The following is a 12,448-nucleotide window of genomic DNA, read 5'->3' on the forward strand; positions in this document are numbered from 1 at the left end:
CTTGACTCTCTCAAATCCCTTGTTAGTTTGCTGCCTATGAGTCACAATCTCCCTTCCCTGAACTTGTTTTTCTGCTGGATTCTGCCTATATTTTGGATAAAGCTTTCTAAATAAGTCCACTACCCTTCACAACCTCCCTCAGACTCCACCCCTCCCCTCCCCAACACCCCAGTCCCATCCCTTATGTATTGTTGTGTCTCCAACTCACCCCCAAACTCAATGGGTCTGAGCCAGTGATTTGAGATGGCAACATCTGCGGCAGGCATGTTTAAAAACAAAACAACAAAGAACAACCCAGCACGGGAAACAGGCCCTTCGGCCCAACGAGCCCGCGCCGCCGCATCACCCTACACCTATTCTACCCTGCGTATCTACAAATAGAACCCCTGACTTAGCCAGATTCAGGGGAGAATAGTGTCAATTTAGTAAACCAATCAGCCTAAGAGCACATCTTTGGGGTGTGGGAGGAAACTGGAGCGCCCGGAGGAAACCCACGCATCCACAGGGAGAATGCACAAACTCCCACAGACACAGGCCCAAATCCATGTATCTGCACAGCTAGCAGTGCTAGTCACCGAGCTGTTGCGGCGCCCGTCTACCGGTCCAGGATCAAGCACACACACCGACACGAAGTACTAGGCCACTCCCGGAACCTCCAGGAGCAGCCCACGCACGACCCACTGTGTGCATGCCCCTCGTTTGACAACGAGGTGGACCTCCACCTGCGGAATAAAAGACAAAAACGTTAATCACAAGCCTGCCTTTCCGGTGTCTCCCGAGGTTCTAACCCTTATTCAATAACCCCTACCATAACCCTCCATCCTCGTTTCACTCATGTGCCTATCTAGCTGAACCTTAAACGAGTCCAACGTTCCCGCCTCCACCACCCCACTCGGTAGCGCGTTCCATACCCCCACTACTCTCTGCGTAAAGAACCTTCCTCTCATATCCAAATTATATCTCTCCCCCCTCACCCTTAAATCATGTCCTCTTGTATTCGTAACCAATCTAGGGAGCAGTCTCTCACTATTGACCCTGTCTATTCCCTTCAGTATCTTATATACCTCTATCATGTCACCCCTCAATCTCCGTCTTTCCAAAGAGAACAGTCCCAGTTTCTCCAACCTTTCCTTGTAACCCAACCCCTCCATGCCAGGCAACATCCTGGTAAACCTCCTCTGCACCCTTTCCAGAGCCTCCACGTCCTTCCGGTAGTAAGGTGACCAGAACTGGACGCAGTACTCCAAATGCGGTCTAACCAACGTTCTATACAACTGAAGCATTAGACGGCAGCTTTTAAACTCTATACCTCTTCCTATAAAGGCTAGCATTCCATAAGCCTTCCTGACAACATTCTCCACTTGTGTCACAACCTTCATGGATTTGTGAACCTGCACTCCCAGGTCCCTCTGTGTTTCTATACTCCTAATTTGTCTACCTTTAATCACATAGCTCCTCTCTACATTATTCCTTCCAGAATGCATCACCTCGCATTTGTCAGGATTAAATTCCATCTGCCACCTATCTGCCCAATGCACCAACCTATCTATATCCTGTTGTATCACCTGACAATACACTTCAGTACCCGCCAACCCTGCCATCTTGGTGTCATCAGCAAACTTGCTGATCACACCACCTACGCTCTCTTCCAAGTCATTTATGTAGACTACAAAGAGGAGAGGTCCCAGTACCGAGCCCTGCGGCACACCACTGGTCACTGGCCTCCAGCTGGACAAAGTCCCCTCCACAACTACCCTCTGTTTCCTATTGCCCAGCCAGTTCTCAATCCACCTAGCTACCTGACCCCGTATCCCATGCGCCTTAACCTTTTCTACCAGCCTACCATGAGGGACTTTGTCAAACGCCTTACTGAAATCCATATAGATGACATCAACGGCTTGCCCATCGTCAACTGTTTTTGTCACCTCCTCAAAGAATTCCACCAGATTCGTAAGGCAAGACCTCCCTCTAACAAAGCCATGTTGCGTATCCCCAATCAGACCGCAACGCTCCAAATGCTCATACATCCTACCCCTAAGTACATTTTCCATTAATTTCCCTACCACCGATGTCAAACTCACCGGCCTATAATTCCCAGGGTTATCCCTACTACCTTTTTTGAACAGCGGTACCACATTTGCCACCCTCCAGTCTTCTGGGACCTCACCTGTGTCCAAAGAAGAGACAAAGATTTGCGCCAGAGGCCCAGCAATTTCATCTTTCACCTCCCTAAGCAGCCTGGGATAAATACCATCAGGCCCCGGAGCTTTATCCGTCCTTACGCTACCTAAAAGCCCTAGCACTTCCTCCCTCGTAATAGATATTTCCTGCAGCTGATCCTCAGCTCCCTCTAACAGACCGCACGATTCCGAACCCCTCTCCTTTGTGAATACCGACGCAAAGTATTCATTCAGGAGCTCCCCCATTCCCTCCGACTCAATACATAACTCCCCGCTTTTGTCCCTAAGAGGACCAATTTTCCCTCTAACTACTCTCTTGCTCCTAATATAGGAATAAAATGCCTTTGGATTCTCCTTAATCCTACCAGCCAAAGCCATTTCATGCCCTTTCTTCTCCCTTCTAATTCCCCTTTTTAGCTCCCTCCTACTCTCTCTATATTCCTCCAGCGCACTCTCCGTACCCAGTCGTTTCGACCTAACATACGCCTCCCTCTTCTTCCTGACCAAGTCTTCGATACCCCCTGTAATCCACGGCTCTCTAATCCTACCTTTCCCATCCTTCCTCTTAACCGGAACATACCTCCCCTGCAACCATTTCATTTTGCCTTTAAAAGCCTCCCACTTGCCAACCGTGGACTTGCCAGCTAACAGTCCTTCCCAATCAATGTCCTGCAGCTCTCTCCTAATCCTGCTATAGCTCGCCTTTCCCCAGTTCAGCACACTCCCGTTCGGCCGGCACTCGTCCCTTTCCATTTTTATCCTAAAGTAGACGGACTTGTGGTCACTATTAGCCACATGTTCGCCTACCTCTACCTCACCCACCTGCCCCGGCTCATTACCCAACACTAAATCCAGTATAGCCCCTCCCCTAGTCGGGCTAGTTACATACTGCTCTAGAGACCCTTCCAAAACACATTTCACAAACTCCTCTCCCTCCGTACCCCCAGCTCTAGGCCCCCTCCACTCCAGGAAGATTAAAGTCACCCACTACAACCACCCTATTCTTTCTGCACCTATCCAAAATGCCCCTGCAAATACCTTCCTCCACTGACCTCGGGCTGTTGGGTGGCCTATAGTACACCCCTAGCAATGTAATCTCTCCCTTTTTATTCCTCAACTCCACCCACAGCGACTCAATCCCTATCTCTTCCATATTGTCCTCCCTCTGCACTACTGTGATGTTTTCCTTGACTAACAGTGCCACCCCTCCACCTCTCTTCAACCTTCTTCTGTCACACCTAAAACACTTGTACCCAGGAACATTCAGCTGCCAGTCCTGCCCTTCCCTTAACCACATCTCTGTTACAGCCACCACATCTAACTGCCTCACACACATCAAGGCCCTAAGCTCATCCGTTTTCCCTGTCACACTCCTAGCATTGAAACAGACACAGTTCAACCCACAAGTGTCCCTTGGAACCTCCTTCTCCCTGATACTTTTCCTTTCACCCGACTCTCTCCCAGCCACCTCCCCACCCCCCCTCCATATTAGTTTAAACCCTTTGTAAACACCCTAGCTAACCTCCCCGCTAAGACATTAGTTCCCCTCCCGTTCAAATTCTCCCCACCCTTCCTGTACAATTGCCCTTCTCTCCTAACCACCTCCCAGTGATCCACAAAAGTAAAGCCCTCTACCCTACACCAATCCCTCAACCATGCATTCAGCTGCATGATCTCATCATTCTTTGCCCTGCTTGTACCGGGCAGCAACCCAGAGAGTGCCACCCTGGAGGTCCTACTCTTTAGTTTGGCCCCCAGCTCCCTAAATTGCCTACGTACCTCTACCCTACTGCTCCTTCCTATGTCCCCCTCCCCTACATGTACTATGACCTCAGCCTGTGCCCCCTCCCCTTTCAAAATTCCCTCTACCCTGTCCGTTACGTCCTTTACCCCTGCTCCAGGGAGGCAGACCACCATCCTGGAGTCACGCCTCTGTCCACAGAACCTCCTATCGATACCTCTGACCCTCCCGTCCCCTACCACTATCACCTTACCGGCCCCCTTCTGTCCCTCTAAGTTAGTCTCCCCCTCCTGCCTATCTTTCTGTGCCCCTGTCGACGAACCTTGGGGGGCCTCTGGGGAGGCTGGGGGACCCTGACTGCTCTTCTTCTTCCTCTTTCCCCTCCTCACAGTCATCCATCCTCCCTTTGTTTGAGATAGTCTCACTATGCACAAACTCCCACATTCTGCAGTCCAGATCTTCAATGCTGAAGTGTTCTCTTCACAAATATTTATGCAACTTCACAAAAGAATAATTTACCATTTCCTCTCAGTTACTTCCATCATTGTTAATTTTTCCCAAATGTCACAGATTTGATCAGATGCATCTTTTTTGTCTGTTTATACTTTATTGAGGGAGCTGGTCTGATGAAAAAATTTAATTAACAAAATTTTCATCCAAAGATACTATCTCCCTGTAAATATCTTTATTCATATATTATGCAATTGCATCATTCTTCTTTTCAAAACTTTATTTTCATTGACCCTTGCCAAATATACATAGAAATATACATAGAAAATAGAAGCAGGAGTACACCATTCAGTCCTGCATGCCTGTTCCACCATTTATTATGATCATAGCTAATCATCAAATTCAATATCCTGATCCCCTTCCCCCATATCCCTGATCCCTTTAGCCCCAAGAACGATATCTAATTCCTTCTTGAAATCACACGATATTTTGGCCTCAACTACATTCTGTGGTAGTGAATTCCACACTTTCACCACTCTCTGGTGAATAAATTTCTCCTCACTTCTGTCCTAAAAGGTTTACCCCTTATCCTCAAGCTATGAGCCCTAGTTCTGGACTCCCCCACCATTGGGAACATTCTTTCTGAATTTACCCTTCCAACCTGTTAGAATTTTATAAGTTTCTATGAGATCCCATCTCACCCTTGTAAACTCCAGTGAATATAATCCTAACCGATTTAGTCTGTCCTCATATGACAGTATTGCCATCCCACAAATCAGCCTGGTAAACCTTCAGTGCATTCCCTCTATAGCAAGAACATCCTTCCTCAGATAAGGACACCACAACTGCATACAATACTCCAGGTGTGGCCCCACCAACTTCCTATACAATTGCGGTAAAGCACCCCTATCCCTATACTCAAACTCTCTCACAATGAAGGCCAACAAACCATTTGCCTTCTTTACTGTACACGCACACTCACTTTCAGTGACTAATGCACAAAGACACCAAAGTCTCACTGAGTGTCCACCTCCATAATTTACACCCATTCAAATAATAATTGTCTTCCTATTGTTGCTACCAAAATGGATAACCTCACATTTATCCATACAATATTGCATCTGCCATGCAAATACTCACACACTCAACTTGTCCAAATCACACTGAATTATCTTTGCATCCTCCTCACAGTTCCCCCACACATCCAATTTTGTATCATCTGCAAATTTGGAGATAATACGTTTAGTTCCCTCTTCCAAATCATTAATATATAATGTGACCATTTGGGCCCTAACACAGATCCCTGTGGTACTCCACAAGTCACTGCCTGCCACTTGGAAAAAGACCCATTTATTCCAACTCTTTGCTTCCTATCTGCTAACCAGCTTTCTATTCAACTCAAGACACTACCTGAAATCCCACATGCTTTAACTTAACATAGTAATCTGATATGTGAGATCTTGTCGAAAGCCTAAATAAACCATATGCACTGGGTCTCCTTGGTCAACTCTATGAGTTACATCCTCTAAGAATTGCAGTAGATTTGTCAAACATGATTTCCCTTTCATAAATCCATAATCTATTACAAGTATTTTTACAAATATGGGTGTCATTGTCATGAAATGCAGTAAATGTGATGCCTAGGGTTGTTAATGATATTGAATTAAGGTGTAAAAATACATAACTATTAACCCATTAGACGAGACACCCAAGTATAATGTCAACTTATTTAACAATGTTAAACTACTTTTTAAACTATTTACATTACTTTTCTGAAACTTTCTTTTACTGTTACTGATGCTATCTGACTCCTCCACCTGTTCTTGCCCTGCACCGAGAACCATCTAAAAATGTGACTTACAACACAAACTTTGGATGGTTCCAACAGGATTACACAAAAGTTACCCAAGGAAACTTAGAAGTGAAACCTCTTCTAAATTCTATGTAACTATTGTATAGACCCAGACCAAATGTTCTTTGGACATCTTCCCCTTAGCCAGGCCCAACCTGACCTGATCCAAAACTGGATGTGACTGGACATCCTCCCATCAAAGGTCAAATCAACCTCCATTCACCATCCCAAGGCTCGACATTATGATACACATCACTAATTCATTACCATAACTATTAAGCCATGATACCACAATTTTTGAGATTGATTCTTCATTGAGAGGGTATATGTTCCTCAGCTGCCACCTCCTCTCCCCACCATCACAAAAACCCCAGGTGCAGGTCCAACCCCTTAGCTGAGCTTTATCTGCCAAAGTTTCTGAGCAAATGCAACCGTGGAAATGTGATTAATGACCTACTTTAATCAACAGTGTGGTGAAGCTGGGCAGCAATGTCATGTTCCTTTTGTATCCACTGGCAAAGGACAGGAAACATTTACCTTGCTCAGGAATGCATTGACCTGTTTGATAATCTGTGGGTAACAAATGGTCAATAAATAGGAACCAGAGTGTGCCTTGACTTGTCCAAAATCTGGATAAATGGAGCAAAGTCTGGAGGTTAAAATAAAACTCCTATCAATCTATATGACTTACTGGAACATATCATGCCACTTTACACTCTCTACTTTTGCTAATTAGCAAAGCAGTTATTGTTGCAAAGTCATTGGAAGCACTTGCCTACTTTTATGACATGCTGAATCACAGATGCTTATGCATAATTCTATCCCTATTAAGGCACAGTAGAGGCAACTTTGTTCTTCATCTGGTGTACCCAATAGTTGAATGCGGAGATTTCAAAAACAATTTCTTGATGTTTCTTTTGCATCTGTATGATCAAAGAAATTCATGAATTAAGTTTCGTTTTATTTTTACTTGTATAAATTTCATTGATTCATTTTGAAAGTTGGCACAATGAAGATTTCTGTGCCTAAGCAGTCGTTCACTGCCGCGCTGCTGACTGGTGCCCTGACCCTGCTCCTGCTGCCCGCTACCTTGCAGGCCAAGGAGAAGAAGAAAAGGCCCAAAGTGAACGTCAAGGTGTATTTTGATCTTAAAATCAGCGATGAGGATGCAGGCTGGATAGTATTTGATCTTTTTGGCAAGATTATTGCGAAGATGATTGAAAACTTTGTTGCTTTAGTGATGGGGGAGAAAGGATTTGGCTACAAAAATAGCAAATTTCACTGGGTCATCAAGGAGCTTATGATTCAGGGAGGGTACTTTACCCATGGAGATGGTACTGGTGGGAAGAGTATCTATGGTGATCTGTTCCCTGATGAAAACTTCAAGCTGAAGCACTATGGCCCAGGGTGGGTCAGTATGGTGAACACTGGCAAAGACACGAACGGATCCCAATTCTTCATTACCACTGTCAAAACCACCTGGCTCGATGGGAAACACTTTGTGTTAGGAAAAGTCATCGAAGGATTTGATGTTGTTAGAAAGGTTGAGACTTTAAAGACGGACGGCAGAGATAAACCACCGAAAGACGTGGTCATTGCAGGTTGTGGCAAGATCGAGGTGGAAAAGCCTTATGCCATTGCCAAAGAGTGAGTTGTCTGCCTGGGATGGACTGCAAGGTTTCCATTCAATGTTAAACTGATCCTGGGCTTCCAGGCTGTGTAGATACCTGAACGTTCTGGAATCTGATTCTTACCAGCTTTGTATAAAAATGTACACAACAACAATAAAGGTGTGTTTTCTAGTTACAAAGAGCAACAATTTGCATGTAACAACACATGCAGGTGCTCAGAATTAGCTGAGATAACAAAAAGCTCTCTTGCGTAACAATGTTTCCATGTCTTCCAAATGCAGTTAGTTGCTTCACAAAACTTGTTTGCAGTTTCGTTATGCCCCCCAGTCATTTCACATTTGCTATAGGCTTTAATGTTTTCTCACAAGAATGGGTGAGGACAGGATGTCTTTGTCGTTGCTTGGAGGCAGTGAAATTAGATAGTGTGAAATTATGACATCTCCTAGGCTTGTGCAAAGATTTTTTTTGGGGGGGGGCAATGAATTCTCTTGGGGATTTCATCACTCCACCAGTAAAACATAACCAGAAATTCAAAGGAATCCACCGAAGAACTTGAGGAATTGCAGCGATTGTTGTGCTCAAAAAGACAGCAACAATTTTATATACAGTCAGGTCCCAAAAACGACAATGAAACAGAAATGATCGATTAATTTTCTTTACTGTTATTGATTGAGGAAGGTACATTGGGAAGGACACTGGCTGAGGTTCCTACTCTTCTTTAATTATGATGTGAAGATGCCAGCATTGGACTGGGATGGGCATAGTAAGAAGTGTCACAACACCAGGTTAAAGTCCAACAGGTTTATCTGATAGCACGAGCTTTCGGAACACTGCTGTTTCATCAGGTGAGATTTAACTAGTACCTTGAGACTGTTAATATCTATTGGAGTCATTGGAACAGGCAATTGGGGCTCTATTTTAATACCTCATCTTTCCATGTGCTAAGTATTAACCGAGAATTACGCACTGACGTCCTGTATTGATACTTGAAACAGAGACGAGAGTGCAGCCCTCCAAATCAAGATGTCACGATTAAGAAATGTCAGGCGCGTATTTTAAAAGCCTGGAGTTTGATGGAAATAGAGAGAATAACAAAAACAACAACAGCATGCATTGATATAGCACCTTTAAGGTAATGAAATATCACATTTAAAGCAATTCACAGAAGTGTTCTCAAACAAAATTTAACATCAACCACATAAGGAGATCTTAGGACAAGTGACCAACAGCTTGGTCAAAGAGTTCGGCTTTAAGTTGCACATTAAAGGAGGAAAAGGAGGAAGAGAGTCTGAGGAGTTTCAGGAGAGCATTCAAGATCTTGGAGCCTAGGCAGCTGAAGGCCCAGCAAAAGAAGTGAAAGAAAGTTTATTTGCTGTCACTCACCCCTCAAAAAGTTTTAAAAGTTTTAGAATCTTAAATTGGGGAACAAAATGGTCCTAGCTGCCTGGAGCTTCCTATCATTGTGTTTTATCGAGTTTATTCAGTGAATTTTTAAAATTGACTTGAGTTATGTATTACTTACACAGTTTTAATTAACAGTCAAGGGGGAATTGCATGTCACATTGTAACATACTTTCAATTTCAGAACATCAGAGGGTAAATATTTATCTCAGGGAAATTTTGAGAGTGAACATATGAACGTACGAACAAAGAGAAGTAGTTATTTAGCCCCTTGAGCCTGTTCTGTCATTTAATAAGATCACGGCTGATCTGACAGTAACCTCAAATCTGCATTCCATCTACTCTTGATAACCTATCACCTCCTTGCTTACCAATAATCTATCCACCTCTACCTTAAAAATATTCAAAGCTTCCACCATATTTTCAGAAAGAGTGTTCCAAAGACTCACAGCCGTCTGAGAGAAAATATTTCGCCTCACCTCCAATTTAAATGGGTGACCCTTTATTTTTAAACAGTGACCCCTTGTTCTAGGTTCTCCCACAAAAGGAAACATCCTCTCCACATCTACCTGTCAAGGCTCCTCAGGATTTTAGGTTTCAATCAAGTCACCTCTTACCTTCTAATCTGTAGCCTATACAAGCTGTGCCTGTCCAACCTTTCCTCATAGGACAACCCAACCATTCCAGGTATTAGTCTGGTAAACCTTCTCCGAACTGCTTCCAACATATTTACATTCTTCCTTAAATAAGGTGACCAATACAGTAGACAATACTTCAGATGTGGCTTCTCCGGTGCTCTGTGTTACTGATGCTTAGCCTCCCTACTTTTGTATTCAATTCCCCTCATAATAATAAAGTTCACTTTATTTGTATAAAACATGTTGGCATCCATCCACTCAAGATGAAGATTGCTTAATCTTATTTCATGTTGGATTCTTGCAGCTGGAAGAAGGGTGCATACTCATTCCATAAGTTCGAGCTGTTTTCAACCCACATCCCAGAGGCAAAAGAGTTATCCACTAACTCACAGCACCACCCAAGCCCTCAGGTTTCAATTTTTAAACCAGAATGACTAAGATATAACATGCCCTTCACAGGATGTGTTACGAAATACTGGTTCCACATTCTTACTCAAGGAATACATTATCGCCTGATTTAATTTGAGTTTCCTGCATCAGGCATTGCTTGAGGGTTTGGGATTGTATTTGCCAGTTTGATTAACAAACTGGTAGATTTATTAATTAAAATATCATTTATGTGTAGTGACTTGTTCCCAACAAATTGAGGGCCTCTTTTACCAGAACTCAGATGCTGATTTTGTTTTAAATCATAAGACCATAAGACATAGGAGTAGAATTAGGCCACTTGGCCAATCGAGTCTGCTCCGCCATTCAATCATGGCTGATATTTTTCTCATCCCCATTCTGCCTTTTCCCATAACCCCGACCCCCTTATTAATCAAGAACCTATGTACTTCTGTTTTAAAGACACTCAATGACCTGGCCTCCACAACCTTCAGCAGCAAAGAATTCCACAGATTCACCACCCTCTGAATGAAGAAATTCCTCCTCATCTCTGTTTTAAAGAATCATCCCTTCAGCCTGAAGTTGTGCCCTCTAGTTTTTCCTATTGGTGGAAACTACCTCTCCAATTCCACTCTATCCAGGCCGTGCAGTATCCTGCATGTTTCAATAAGATCCCCCCTCATCCTTCTAAACTCCAATGAGTACAGACCCAGAGTCCTCAACCATTCCTCCTATGACAAGCTCTCCATTCCAGGGGTCATTCTTGTGAACCCCCTCTGGACCCTTTCCAATGCCAGCACATCCTTTTTAGACATAAAACCCTTTCCCACAGCTTACCTTTTGTCATAAATAATCAATTTGGTTAATGAATAACCCCACATCTGCAGTGTACCTTTTTTCAGTAGAAGTTTAATTAATGAGTACAAACATGAGAGGTAGAAAATACATTTGATGTGAATCCTGCCACTAAATCTATAACCTTGCCATCAATTGCACCCCGCACCATGGCCATTGTTTCAAACTGAGGCAGAGAGTTCACAACCTCAGCATTCTATTCTATCCTGAGTTAAATTATAAACTGCAGCACTGGAATTCTACTGTCCTGCCCAACATGGAATCGGAGCAGGCGAGGGGCAGATGGAAATGTCTGTTGACCTTGGGCGGAATTTTCCGGTCTCAGAAAAGGCCGTAAAATCCCGCCCAGCGATACTTTCCCTATCACTAAAAGTGCTCCTTCCAGCTCTGTAATGTTGCACTTTCACTTTATAGTTCCGTCCTTCCGCCAATGAAATATTCATTTATTGATTTATCATCTCCAAGGTCAAATATGCCAGTGCTCTCCCGACCAGTTCCATGCGCACCTATTCATTCACTGCCACCCCTTTCCTCACTGATCTACACTGATTCCTCATTCACAAAGTCTCTCATTTTAAATTTTGTATTTGAATCACTTTAGGTCTCATCTCTCCCCACCTTTGCAAACAATGCCAGTTCTATAATCCACACGCAACCAACTCCCAACCCAAACTTTCTGTTCCTCTAACTCTGTTATGCATTTTTTCTCCATTCCCAATGTTACTCACTCTCAAGCCTTCAGCTAATTAGGCCTCACACTCTAGAATACCCTCCCCAATCCCCTCTGCCTCCCCAGGTCTCTACTTTCCTTTAAGACCCTTTCTAAAATTCACCTTTTTTAATTCAACTGCTAGCTCCCTTACGGATATCTTTCCTTCAGTTTGACATCCATTTGTTTCAGCAATGTCGCAGTTAAGTGCTTTGGAATGTTTTTCTGCACTAAAGGCACAATATATTGCCATTTCTGAATAACAGACAAGACAAAAAAAAGTTGATTTTTCACAGAACATTGTAATTATTTTCTAATAAAGAATTATTATCAAAGCCCGCTGGGATCATGCTGCCTAGCACCCCCTCAGTGTAAGCCATGTTTTAAGTAAGCTATAGTTAAATAGCGCCATCCACTGTTCACTTATAGAATCTGTAACAACAGCACTGTATCCAATCAATCAGCGTTTAGGGAAACAGTTAACCTCAGCTAGCACAAGAAACAAGCTGAAGTATTCTTAAGTGAAGATATTGTCTACTGAACTACCCATGAATACAATTACTAAAATCACTGTCTTTCAGTCACTCTTGGTTAACTTGTTGAG

At 43.5% G+C, this 12,448-nt stretch overlaps 1 pseudogene; it reads left to right on the forward strand.

Annotated features, from left to right (window-relative positions):
* The first annotated feature begins 7,232 nt into the window (after window positions 1-7,232).
* On the forward strand, window positions 7,233-7,874 carry LOC145345583 (peptidyl-prolyl cis-trans isomerase B pseudogene; annotated as a pseudogene).
* Window positions 7,875-12,448: the final 4,574 nt, after the last annotated feature.

This window comes from Carcharhinus amblyrhynchos, chromosome 7 (genome assembly GCF_965287045.1).
Source record: "Carcharhinus amblyrhynchos chromosome 7, sCarAmb.v2.hapA, whole genome shotgun sequence".
Taxonomy (NCBI): Eukaryota; Metazoa; Chordata; class Chondrichthyes; order Carcharhiniformes; family Carcharhinidae; genus Carcharhinus; species Carcharhinus amblyrhynchos.